Source organism: Dipteris shenzhenensis, chromosome 12 (assembly GCF_047967505.1).
Source record: "Dipteris shenzhenensis isolate YYH24624 ecotype China chromosome 12, Dip_SZ_1.0, whole genome shotgun sequence".
Lineage (NCBI taxonomy): Eukaryota > Viridiplantae > Streptophyta > Polypodiopsida > Gleicheniales > Dipteridaceae > Dipteris > Dipteris shenzhenensis.
In genome coordinates this window covers 56,260,486-56,273,364 of record NC_141607.1, presented here as the reverse complement: position 1 = coordinate 56,273,364, position 12,879 = coordinate 56,260,486, and the positions used below count along the sequence as shown (strand labels likewise).

The 12,879-nt window shown below is 41.7% G+C and overlaps 1 pseudogene; it reads right to left on the bottom strand.

Annotated features, from left to right (window-relative positions):
- Nucleotides 1-2,890: 2,890 nt before the first annotated feature.
- Nucleotides 2,891-12,879, bottom strand: part of LOC147896439 (cytochrome P450 716B2-like) — a 30,811-nt pseudogene continuing 20,822 nt past the window's right edge.

Sequence of the window (12,879 nt, the reverse complement as noted above, 5' to 3'; positions counted from 1 at the left end):
TCCTCCTTCCTCTGCTGCTCCTCCCCATTTACAGTTTAACTTTTCTCTTGCTCTTATGTTCCCTTCTTTTCATCACCTTGAAGAAACTTCTAAACTCCCGTATGATGCCGCCAAAGCTGCTGCCTGGTTACATCCGTCCATAACTGATAGCCCTGTCAGTCAGCACCTGCCTACAGTCCTCCTCCTAGTTCTGCACCTGTTCACCCTGCTCAGTGGCTTGACCCTCAACATCCGATCATTCGAGCCTTCCGGTGGACAGAACAGGATGAATCCGCAACTGATCCTACTATTGTCCGGCCTCCACTTGAAGGAGTTATACCTCTTAATCCTGATTTCTTCTTTCCTCTTTTGCCTTCTCCTGCCCCTGGACCAGTTGGTGTGGATCCTCCTGAATATAGCGACTCTGACTCTGAGCCTGATCCTCATCCAGCTCCCGTTCCTCCTCCTGCTCCTACTTCTTCCTCTCCTCTTCCTTGTCCTCTCTTCATGAACGATGGTGGAGTGAAACCTGAGCCCATGCATGAAGACGATCCTCAAACTTCTACTTGGCGTGGACGTAAATCTGCATTTCCGAATGCTCTAGGCTCCCAGTTCATGCGTGGTGAACTCCTTCACCAACCAAAATACACTGATGGTACTCTGGACGAAGCAGGAGAGCTTCGCGTACGACTTCAACATAAGTCTTTCCCAGGGTATGTTCTCAACCTTGATGGTGCATCCCCTCAGGCCATCAAAGATATTTTGAAGATATTCTATGGCCACATGATGTCCTTGGTTACAGTCTATCGCTGGAATCCAAGGGATGCTGCAGTTGAGACCACGAAAGGCTTTATCGGCATTTTGGCTAATTGGTGGGAATTCCTAAGTCAGGAATCCAAGGAGCAGATTTTCAATAGTCATGACAGCAACCACCAAGCCAATGCCCCCGATGCATTGATAGCGGCAATCTCCAATCAGTTCTTGCCGACTTTTACAGATGACAGAGCTCAAGCATCTAACGAATTCTTTTCTCTTAAGCTCTGTGACCTGTTTCAATTGGCCACTTATAATGCACATGCCCAGCAACTAGTCTATCGTGCTGGGATTTTTGCTAACGTGTCTGCTAAACGCCACTACTTATTCAGCTTGCCCCATAAGCTTGGTGAAGCAGTCAATGCACTGATCGAGGCTCAAACGAAGATCATTAACATTGATAATCAAGCCACCGAAGTCCACAAGACTCTGGCTGATTATACGTTCGCCAATTTGTTTCAATTCGTACAAGTGTATATCCGGCGCCAGTGCTCTAAATTCACCCTCAAAAATATGCTGAAGGAAATCCGCCTGGTCTCTCCAGCCATTTGTCAGCAGTTTATTGGGCACCATGACTTTTGCCCTCCATTACATTCTTATGGTCAGTGGCCTCGTTCCTCGTCCCGGAAAGTGTCCCGCCGAGCTTCTTCACGACCCTCCACGTGTTCTTGTGGCGGTTCTTCAACCTTTCCCCGACTTCATAAAATCCGGTGGCGTCGCCGTTACCAAAGTCACCCACAGCGATTTCTCCGTCGCCGTCGATTTGCCTCTACTGCTTCGAGTAAATCCGGTTGCTTTATTTGTGGGAAAAAAGGTCATTATGCTCGTGACTGTCCTCAGCAACCGAAAACGCCCTAGCAGAAACAGTTGAAGGGGTTCTTTGCTCTTGTAAATACTCCCGATCAGTGGAAAGTAGTTTCTCAAGGGGTCACCGACGAATCCCTCTATGAGTGTTCTGAATCTGACACCCCCGAATGTTTCAGCTGTCAGCTTGCTCTTCTAGGTCCTCCGGAGGTGAGTCTTTTTATGAATCGACCAAACATCATTGATCTTCTCGATTCTGAAGACTCTGCTGATTCTGACACACCCACTGACATCTCTGATTTCCCTCTTCCTCCTTCTCCTCCCGCTGTTCGACCACATCGTCCTCCTATCATTCTCCCTATAGTTCCACATCCTCCACCTGCTACACCTTCCTCGTATCATGGACCCTCTCTCTTTCTGCCCCCTCACACTGTCCATGAACCCAGTATCTCTCGTCCTCACCATTTGCCTCCTCCCTTCTGGCAACACCCTGTTCATACTCTATCCATTCCTCCCTCGGTATCTTCCTGCTCTCCCCAGTTCCAACACCTCCAGTAGAATATCGCACTCCTCAAAACCCATGTTGCGAAAATTCTCTCTCAATGTACAAATCTGACATCCACCCTTAACTCTTTAGACCAAAAAGTCAGCACACACCTTCATGCTTGTTCTCTGTCTGCTTCTCCGGCTACCTTTTCCTGCCATGACTTCTTCACTACCCCAGCTCCTCTGGTGCATAATCCGATGAAGACATGGTTGATCTCTGTACTTCTCCGTCCTCCCGGTGTCCCTCCATACTCCCTGATAGCTCTTGTTGACACTGGCTCTGGGTTTAATATCTGTAAATATAATGATCTTCCCGCCTATTGCTGGGAACTGCTTACAGATGCTAATCAAATGCATGGATCCACCATGGGTGTGATCAGGTCCATCGAAAAGCTCTGATGATAGGATGTGCTGGATCTATCCACTATGCAGGCTCATCAGTATTATCATCAGAAGTCTCAAAATCATAAATATCTAAAGGAAGAAGCATGAAAGTAGGGGCATGTACAAGATGCAAAGAGGGATCGAGAGGGCTAGTAGATGGAGGAGGTAATGCTCGAGAAAAAGAACTATATACTAACTGTTGAGCAGTAGAGGCAGGACTAGATGCTTGCAATTTGTTTAAGATATGATGTACCTTGCGGTCAAGTTTGCCGACTGCCAACTGGAGATCATACAAAGCGGCATGGCAGGCATCCAGACAGTCTTGGATTGCAAGATTGTGCGAATTGCACCAATTGAGCTATTGCTATTCGACTGGTATATCGTTATCGTCAGCTGCCTTATCCACCAATGCATATGGCGCATGAATAGACTTGAGCTGGCCATCATCAGAAGTGGATTGGAAACCAGAGGCGGTAGGCCATTGTATTGGCCTGAACATCATCATGGGCTGTACTCGATCTGAAGATGTAACAGCATCAACTCCTAGTATATGTAGTGGTAACTGGAGATTTTAAGCCCTAAATAACCCTGGAATGGCAGGAGAGGCTCCTTGTATTACTAATTGTCCATGCCTGGATGAATTTGGTGGTGTAGGTAAGGTAAGAGGTGGCCTCTATTGGTACATCAGTGTGGGATAGCCACACCTGGATGTATCATGGTTCCCCAATCATGTGCAATGGGCACAATACATTACTTAGCCTTGCCTGAAGGCGAGGGCACTCATTGGTGGGATGTTTCCCGATCTAGATCCGACACCACACATTATCGTGCCTTGGGAATAGGTATTGGTTACAAGGGGCTTCCTTGGCCGTCCCTCCCTCTAATTTTTGGCTTAACAGATTCAATAAATTATTAGCCCAGCTCCTCCATATTCACACCCTTGGGGGGAGTTGTCTCCTTGACTTCACTTGAAGTAGTGGGCTTCAAAGTCTGGGATACTTCTAAAGATGCAGATGTGGTCGTCCCTCCTTGGGCATGTTCTTTCATTTTGTCATCTAAGCGCATAGTACTCAAATGACGTGGGATTCATGGTAAAAAGATGGTCATGAAGCTTACAGTCCTCCAATCGTATGAGGAAACATGGCAATAGTTCTACATCACTCATTATCTCATGAGGTTCACAGCACGAGCTCAAGTGTTTGATTCTCGTGATGTAGTCTCGAAGATGCTGGAAATAGGTCACAAAAAACTCCTTAAATCTTGCACAAAATATCACCTTAAAACAACGAAAAGAAATCATTACTATGCTCATGAAACATCACATGACAAGAGAACATGATCAACATGAGAAGACTCCTCAAAAATCTTCAATGACAGAGAGACAATCAATTGTTTGCTAATGTAAAAGACCTAAAGACAACGAGCCTCGCCCTAAAGACAACGAGCCTCAACCCTACGAGGTTTGTTGGCATTTACAATGACATGATATAGATCAACGGTTTCAACTCTTGAGAATGTAAAAGTTATCGGCTATTGACACACTGCCTCCTAAAAAACTAGAGCTCATTGACACACTGGTCCATGGCACATGCGAGGGCTATTCTGTCACAATCTCTGAAGTTTGAATGGAACTTGGTCTGACGAAGTGCCGTGATTCAGTACATATCAGCCAGAATGACAATAATACTCACCTTTGGAATCGAGTAGCCCCCGAAGCTCAGATCCTCCAAGGCCTCTCTAAACGCACCCTACGACGCAGGCTTCAGACGCAGGGTCTCCTGAATCGCTCTCCACGTGTGCTTCCTATTCAGGACGTCCTCCCAGCTTAGTCTCTCGCCAGATTTCTTTTGTGCCGCTATCTCTGTTTGCTCTATAGTCAGGGAAAAAGACATCATCTTCATTACTAGTGCACTCACCTGTTTCGTCAGAGCACGATCACGAGAACTGTACACTTTGTTTTTGCATACCTTTGGCTATGCAATCGTACGACTCTGGATTCTCGGCCAAGTATTTGCAAAGAAAGGTAAGGGTGGCCGTGGTGGAGTCGTGCCCAGCAAATAGTAGGAAAAGCAGAACATCCAGCACTTCGTTGCGCGTTAGCGACCCTCCATTCTCGTCCTTAGCCTTCAGCATGGCAGTGATCAACTCTTTGTCGTCGGATTGCTTGAGGATGCTCATCTCGTCTCTCTTTTGGTCAATCAATCGATCGAATTCTCGCTCCAAATTAGCCCTGGCGACTTTGGCCCTGTGATATTGGGTTCCTGGAATGTTCATGGGAAGTCGCATTAACCCCACAGCGAAATGAACAAACTCCTTTAGCAGTTTTGCTCTCAATGCCTCGTCCTGAAGCCCCAAGAATGCACTGCAAGCGACGGTGAAGGCATGCAGCTTCACCAAAGGGAACAGATTCACGCGACTGTGACCCTCCCAGTGTTCCAAAAAATGTGTCTGCGTAATCTCATCGACCTTGTCCACAACCCTCCGAAGTGGCTCCGGGTAGAGGCAAGTCCCCATAAACTGCCTTAATCGTTTGTGCTCCGCAACTAATTTAGCCACAGGACTCGACTCGCCCAGCATTTTTATCATTGTCGCTGGCCAAGCGCTTCTCAAGCGGAGCTTATGTTCATTGGAGAAGATGAACTTGTGTGGAGAGAATAAATAGAGAGGATGAGAGAATTAGTGAGCACTCAAGTGAATTCACATAGAGGAGATGAGGATGGATGAGTGTAAAGTGAAAGGTTCATAATAAAGTTAGTGGAGCATTGGGAATCGATACTTGGAAAGTGAATGTTGTACTTTTAGTGAGTGGAGCATTGGGAATCAATACTTGGAAGTGAAAGGTTACAAATATATTTTGCTCATCACTCATTTAATATTTCTTAATAATCACATTATAGATCAAAGTGACTAATACAAAATACATTATTTTATTCTAAAATTTTTTTTACATTGAATATTTAAAGCACTTGCTCTTAGTACCAAGCAAAGGTCCTTTTTTTGAAGCTTATGACTAATACAAAATACATTATTTTATTCCAAAATCTCTTTTAAATGAATATTTAAAGCTCTTGCTCTTGAGTACCAAGCACAGGCCCTTGACTATCAGGGTCTTGAATAATAGGCTGCTCTAGGTGCTCTGGAGGATTAGGATCCTCACCAGTCTACTCTGGAGGATTAGGATCCTCACCACTCTTGAAGCTTTCAGGCTCAGGCTCTTTGTTTAGTATCCCACCTGCTCCACTTTCTTAACCTTGAGGGTTGGGATCCTCGCCAGTCTTCCCCCTTCTAGTTTCAGTCTCTTTGCTTAAGATCCTAGCTACTCCACTTCTTTGGCCTTCATCTAAGACTTTGGATGGCTTACGGGGTTTTAATTTCTCTACACTTTCCACTTTCATATCCTTCCCTTTGGCTTCGACGTCATGGACTACTTCTTGCCTCTAGCCCTCTCGTATGACAAGTGGAACCTCCTTTGCTCTCTTTGATATAAAATCACTCTTCCTCTTCATGCGTAGTTCAAGCATGTGATCCCCACTAGGTAAAGAGCTATCCACCTCCTCATTACTTGCACTAGAGTCATCAGCTTTTGAGTCTCCTTGATTATCTTCTCTCTCTTCTTCAAAACTTCTATCTTCAAAGACCAACTAGCATCCCTCTCATGCTTGTGTCCTCTTTGTTTTTTAATCAAAATAGCATTCATATGATCCTTCTTGTGCCCTCTCTATTTCTAAACCAAACTAGCATCCCTTTGAACTGAACTAGCATCCCTCTCATTCTGCTTGTGCCCTCTCTGTGAATCCATGGTCTATCTTGAGTGAAGATGTCTTAAAGTACTCCACCATATCTTTTGACGCAACCTACTTGCCTCTGCACTTGGAAATGTACTCTATTCATCCATGAGAGTCTCTAATGGAGTTTGTAAATTATGTAAAGTTTGATGGTGGAGGAGGTGGCATTGCAAACCTGTTTAGACCTCTTGATAAGATGAAATGATAGCCCCCAATATGAGGTTATATGGGCTTGCATTTGATGGCTCCTCATTTTGCTCCATATCTTTCCTCGACATCATAAGATGTAGCTTAGTTTTTCTTTGAATGAGAAACCAAAATTTTCTTCCCATGTGCATGTGAGTCCACTTCCCTTCAAAGTTATCAGGGGCACACTCTTTCCATGTGCATGTGAGTCCACTTCCCATTCAAATGTAAGATGGTGCTAGAGACAAAAGCTCTAATCTCTTAAGAGTGCTCCATAATAATTGAAAATCCTACATGAAAAATGATTCACAAGACATTAGATACATACAATGCTTCAACAAAATAGCCACCAATAAGGCTTTAAAGTATAAACTGAAAGACAATCCATTTTGCCCATCTTACTATAATGTGCCCAAGTTGAAAGACAACGCACAAGATAGCAATGTAACTTGCTCAATAAATAAACAAACCCACACAATGTAATAATTTAGTGCATGAACAAGAATCATCATGTACACATAAAATACCAATGCAACCCATGCTATAAGTCAACAAACCCACAAGATGCAAGATTAAGTAAATGCAAGTCTAGCACATTGGAAGAAAAGTTCAAAAACCAATGTTTCAAGACAAATGATTTAAAAAAGCAACTTGCCTTCAAAACCCCAATACTCTTCCCATGATTTACCTCATACAACAAACATTCATTGATAAGGTAAAAAAGTATTTCAATCAAAGAATTAGCCGTCTTACAAGAGAGAAATTAATGAGAGAACATGCACAATGAAATAACATTTAAGATACCACCATGCAATGCAAAACAAAGGATAAACCAATGTAAAACACATTAGAAAGAAATATTTTTGAAGGTTTCAAACGTTGAACCTACATGCAACTAAAAAGCCCATGTCAACAACATGCATTTTGGTAAAATATATCAATATGGATTTAAAAATAAGACAAAACGCTCATTAATCTCATGTGTATCGACAATAAACATGAGTGTGCAAATCTTTCAAGGATTATGTGTGTGTGGTGCATTAACCAATTCCTAATGCTAAGCATTTTTTAGGATTCATCTCAACATCATGTGTTCATATGTGCATAGCACTAACACAAAGAATGCTAAAATGGCACAAGGGGTTGAAAACCCTAATCCTAGCCCTAAAGGGATTATGTATATTGATTCTTTTCAACTAATATAGTATATAGTTAGTCATTTGTAGTGTGCTCTCTAGCTGTGGGCTCTCTCATCATCTCCATTCTTCTCATATTTGTTCATGATATCAGAGCATTGTTGTATTACCACAACATGATAACTAATATTTTATGCCTACCCTTGACGATGTTTGTGCCTTTGAAAATTTTTTGGGAATGGAGCTCAAAAACATTTATAGGTCAAGTAAATTGTTAGTATGTAAGTCAATATGTAAGTCAATATGTGTGTCATTATGAGTGTCGATATAAATTGTTGGTATGTAAGTCAATATGTGTGTCATGATGGGTGTCGATATAGTCATTATTGGCAGCTAGTAGCAACTCACAAAATTATGATGCACGTGTGTGGATAGATCATAGTATATATACTATGATCTATCCACACACGTGCTTATATATACTATTCACATTATTGGCAGCTAGTAGCAACTCACAAAATTATGATGCACGTGTGTGGATAGATCATAGTATACATAGGTTTATGATCCTTCTTTTTCACGTGTTGTCAGGTGGGAAAATATAGATATGATTATGCATATGTTATAATTTATAGTCCATGATGCCACACTTATGTAGAAAAGATATCTTAAGGTTTACAAAGTATGCTAGCTTAGATTCTAGTAGAAAAGGTGCTTATAAGTGCTTGTGTAAGTAACGCTAGCTACTACACTATCTATGTGAAATATCGACATTTTTCAACAAAGCATAATGTTGCGAATGATCATGGTGTAGATAGATGCTTGCTCAGCAGAGAAAGAGATGTGGAAAAAGGCAACATTCCATCCTATGCCTAATTCAATTGATAGATCACCACATTCTTAGTCACCCAATCACGTCAAGAGGGGGCAAGAAAATTGGATGATTTCTCTCTCTTGAGGTCGAGCAAGCTTATATGAAATATTCTAAGCTAGATGTGCCAAATCAATTTCTGGATGTAGAATTGTGAATGAATCCAAACATTGTTATTTGTCTTAAATTTCATGGTAAAAATGTCTTGAAATGTAAACATGGAAATGTTTGTAAATGAAGATGTCACTTATACAAAATTGCCTATGTTTCTCTTACACCCTTGAGGTCAAATATGCCTCCAAAGAAGTGAGGGAAAAACTTGACAAAGACTTGGGATTATGTTATGATGTTAAATAGTAAGAAGTGGAATGCAAAATTTGCTAGGAGGAGTACTCAAGCTCTAGCACAAGAATGCAAAGGCAGTTCTTAAGTGATCCTCAGAAACAAATTGGAAAATGCAAGGGCCCAGGAATCTAGAGAGCTATAGCATTCTAGGTGGAGAAATGCCTAAAAGTACAAACACTAAGGTGGATGACATAGTAGCATTCCACCAATCCTAGCCCCATGAACCCATATCTAATGAGATACTCACACCTCAAGGAACTCAAGCGCTATAGATAGTAATTTTCATAATGTAGCAGCTCGTAGTAGTGGCTGGGTTCAATGACATAGACAACAAGTTGCTCCATGATGTATATGGAGAGTGGACAAGGCAGTGATGTGGCTTTGTTCGAAATCACGTGTGCACCTACAACAAAGGTCATTGGAAGAGTCATTCAAATAGCAACGTATAGAGAAAGTGTAGCAAGACGTTTGCGAGAACATTTGTTGCACTAGGTATCCACTAAGCATGGTGCGAAACCCAAATGGGAAAAGAGCCATGGTGTTCATAATAGCAAGGGCCGGTTTTTTATGATGCTGAGTTGCAATGCCATTCGCCACAACTAGTGAGGTGCATATAATTATAATAGGATGAAACCAGAGATGGAACAAGTAGGATATGATGGTATCAAGAGAACAGGTTGTACCATTGTCAAAGATGGATGGAAAATTTTCAGCAAGAGGCCTCTCCATTAATTAGAGGCCTTTTGTAAATCCATTGACACAAGCAGCCAAGACAGGTGAATACATCACTGAACAGTTGGAGAGAGTAATTTTAGATATTGGGCATTATAACATTGTTCATATAATCACTGATACTGAAAAGAATTATCAAAAAGCTAGAAGAATTATAAATAGAGAATATTCGACTATTTGGGGCATCCCCATTCTCTTTCCATTGTCTTGGCCTTATTCTTAAAGATTGGTATAAATCAACGGAGACCCATTGGTTCAAAGCTATGGATGAAGGTCAAAGAATGGTATTATATTTTGTCACAAGAGACAATTGAGCTTATTTAGAAATCACCAACCTGCTCATAAGACACTTGAGTTTCTAAATCCTGACAAAACACATTTTGGAACAAACTATATAATGTTGGAGCATTTTGCTCAAGCCACAAGGAACTGTAACCAAGAAATTTTTCAGTGTAGAAGCTCACGAGTGTATAGCTAAGTCAACTTCACAAAACACCCTTGTTGATTTTCGCAAGATGAAGCATCTCAATCAAAATGCTAACTTCTAGATGAAAATGGATGGTGCGGCTTATGTAATGAGATTGATATGGTTTGCCATCCAAATACTAGGTGTGAAAGGGACCCAATTTGGGCATTTCCTGGTACATGGCTTGATGGACCGCTAAGTGCAACCTATTGAAGAAAAATACAAGATGGTTACAATGGCTACAGAGCCAGTCATTGCATAATTCTACATAAGAGCTTTTGAAAGTGATGGAATCATGCCCACAATGATCTTCACTATGCTGGACATATTTTAGATCCCCAATGGTGGGAGTATCGTACAAAAACATTAGAGTAGATAATGCAGCCTTCACAAAATCTCCTAGGACAATTCTTTGGGAATAAAGCTAAACATGATGCTGCTATGAGGGAATTGTACACAATTTGAAATAAGGAAGGATTGTTTGCATATTCAAGAATACAAGACCTTACAGAAGAGATGCCTGCATGAAAATGGTGGGAAGGGTGTGGGGAATTGACACCTCATTTGCAGACCTTAGCCTTGAAAGTGCTATCCCAGCCTTCAACAATTCCTCCAATGAACAAAATTGGAGTAATTACAAGTTTGCATATTCTGTCATAAGAAATCTTATGATATCGAAATGAGTAAAGAAATTGTATGTGTTTATGCAACTGGTAGAGTGTTGGATGATGTTAAGGTAGAGAGTAATGAACCGGAGATCTAGCAAAGTATGTACATTGTGATCTCCCAGATCCATTGCATGATCCTGCCATTGTTGGGCAAGTGCAAGCTGAATCAAGCTCTAGCAATGATGAAGATGAAGAGACTGTGTGATGTATAATGTCATTCTACTTGGAATAGTTTTCACACTCATTTGTGGTTGCATTATGACCCATGAGAAATCATGTCATTTAAAATTTGCCGATGAATGTCATGCTACTTGAAATAGTATTGATACTCCTATTATTGGTTGCATTATGATCCATGAAAACTTTTGCCATTCAACTTTCACAACCTACAAATGTGTTTTTATCTTGAAAAGAATTGAAATCGCTTCTCCTATAAGTGCTTACGTAAGTAATGCTTGCTACTGCGCATTAGTGTGTGTGAAATACTGACATTTGCGATGATAAGCAGAGCATAATGTTGTGAATGATCATGGTGCAAATAGGTGCTTATGAGAGAGAGAGAGAGAGAGAGATAGATGTGAGAAAAGGTAATATATTGAGAGTGCTCTCAACGGAAGCAAGAACGGAAGAGGGAGAGAGAGAAATAGAGAGCCACACAAGTTTTAGTGGGTGCAGAACACCCTAATCTTCTTTTTCATTCATTTATATATGTGTTTGAGTATTGCACATAACCAGGGTAAAGGCACAGTGACCTTTAACCCCCACAACCTCCCACTTAAAGGACAATGTGCCTTTAAGGGAGAACAACCAGTGAGCATACTATCCAATGCCCATCAATACACGACAATACTCAAACCGCTGACTAGGTAGACTCTTCATTAGCATATCTATAGGGTTATCGTTTGTATGAACCTTGACAAGCTCTATGCGCTTGTCCTCAAGTACCTCCCTAATGAAATGGTACCTGACCTCAATGTGTTTGGTCTTTGCGTGAAAGACCGGATTCTGTGCTAGTGGAATCACTATCAATGTCAGTACACATGTATGAATCCCCAAATTTAAGCCATATAGCCTCCTTGCAACCCTTTGTGGCTGCAACATACTCAACCTCTGTGGTAGACAAAGCAATGCACTTCTGTGCGCGAGACATCCACGACACTGCACCACCTGCAAAGGTGAACACATAACCAGAAGTGGATCTCCTACTATCCACATGCCCTGCATAGTTTGAATCTATGTACCCAAGTACACGCATGTCTCCTCTACCAAAGCAGATGCACATCTCCTTGGTACCCTTCAGGTACCTCATGATGCTTTTAACTGCCTCCCAATGCCTCTTTCCTAGATTAGCCATATACCGGCTAACAACTCCCACTATAAATCCAATGTCTGGTCTAGTAGCTATCATAGCATACATAAGACTCCCAACCGCTGATGCATAAGAAACCTTGGCCATCATGGCCCTCTCCTCATTTGATTTGGGACTATATGTATGACTGAGTTTCACATATGGAGGCAATGGAGTACTCATTGCCTTCCCCCCCTCCATATTGAAACCCTACAATACTTTTGTAACATACTCCTTTTGTGAAAGCCAAAGGAGTTTCCTACTCTAATCACGCGTGATGCGCATACCAAGAATATGACCTGCAAGTCCCAAATCCTTCATATCAAAGGCCTCATAAAACTTGGCCTTTAATGCATCTAGCTCATAAGTATTCTTGCTAGCCAATAGCATATCATCCATATATAGTGCCAGGATTATCAAGCTATTTCCTAGTTGCATCATCAATTATTGTCAGATAGTATTCAACCCCTCCTAATGACCATGAAGGCATGGGACCACAAATGTCTGAATGCACTAAATCAAGCTTTTCAAACTCTTTCTTTCCCCTTCTTTTATGGGCTGATTTAGTCTACTTCCCATAGAGACAGTGCTCACAAAATTCAAAATCAGAGAAACTCAAATGCGGTACATAACTCAAATGGCATAAGAGTTTCATCCATTTTGGCTCATATGGCCCAACCGGCAATGCCATAAAGAAGTTCTTGGCTACTCGGTTATTGCAACAACATGATCAAACACCCCTGATACATGTAAGGGATACAAAGTCCCACACTTGGCACCCCTAGCCAAATGCATAGAGCCCTTCTGAATTTTTCA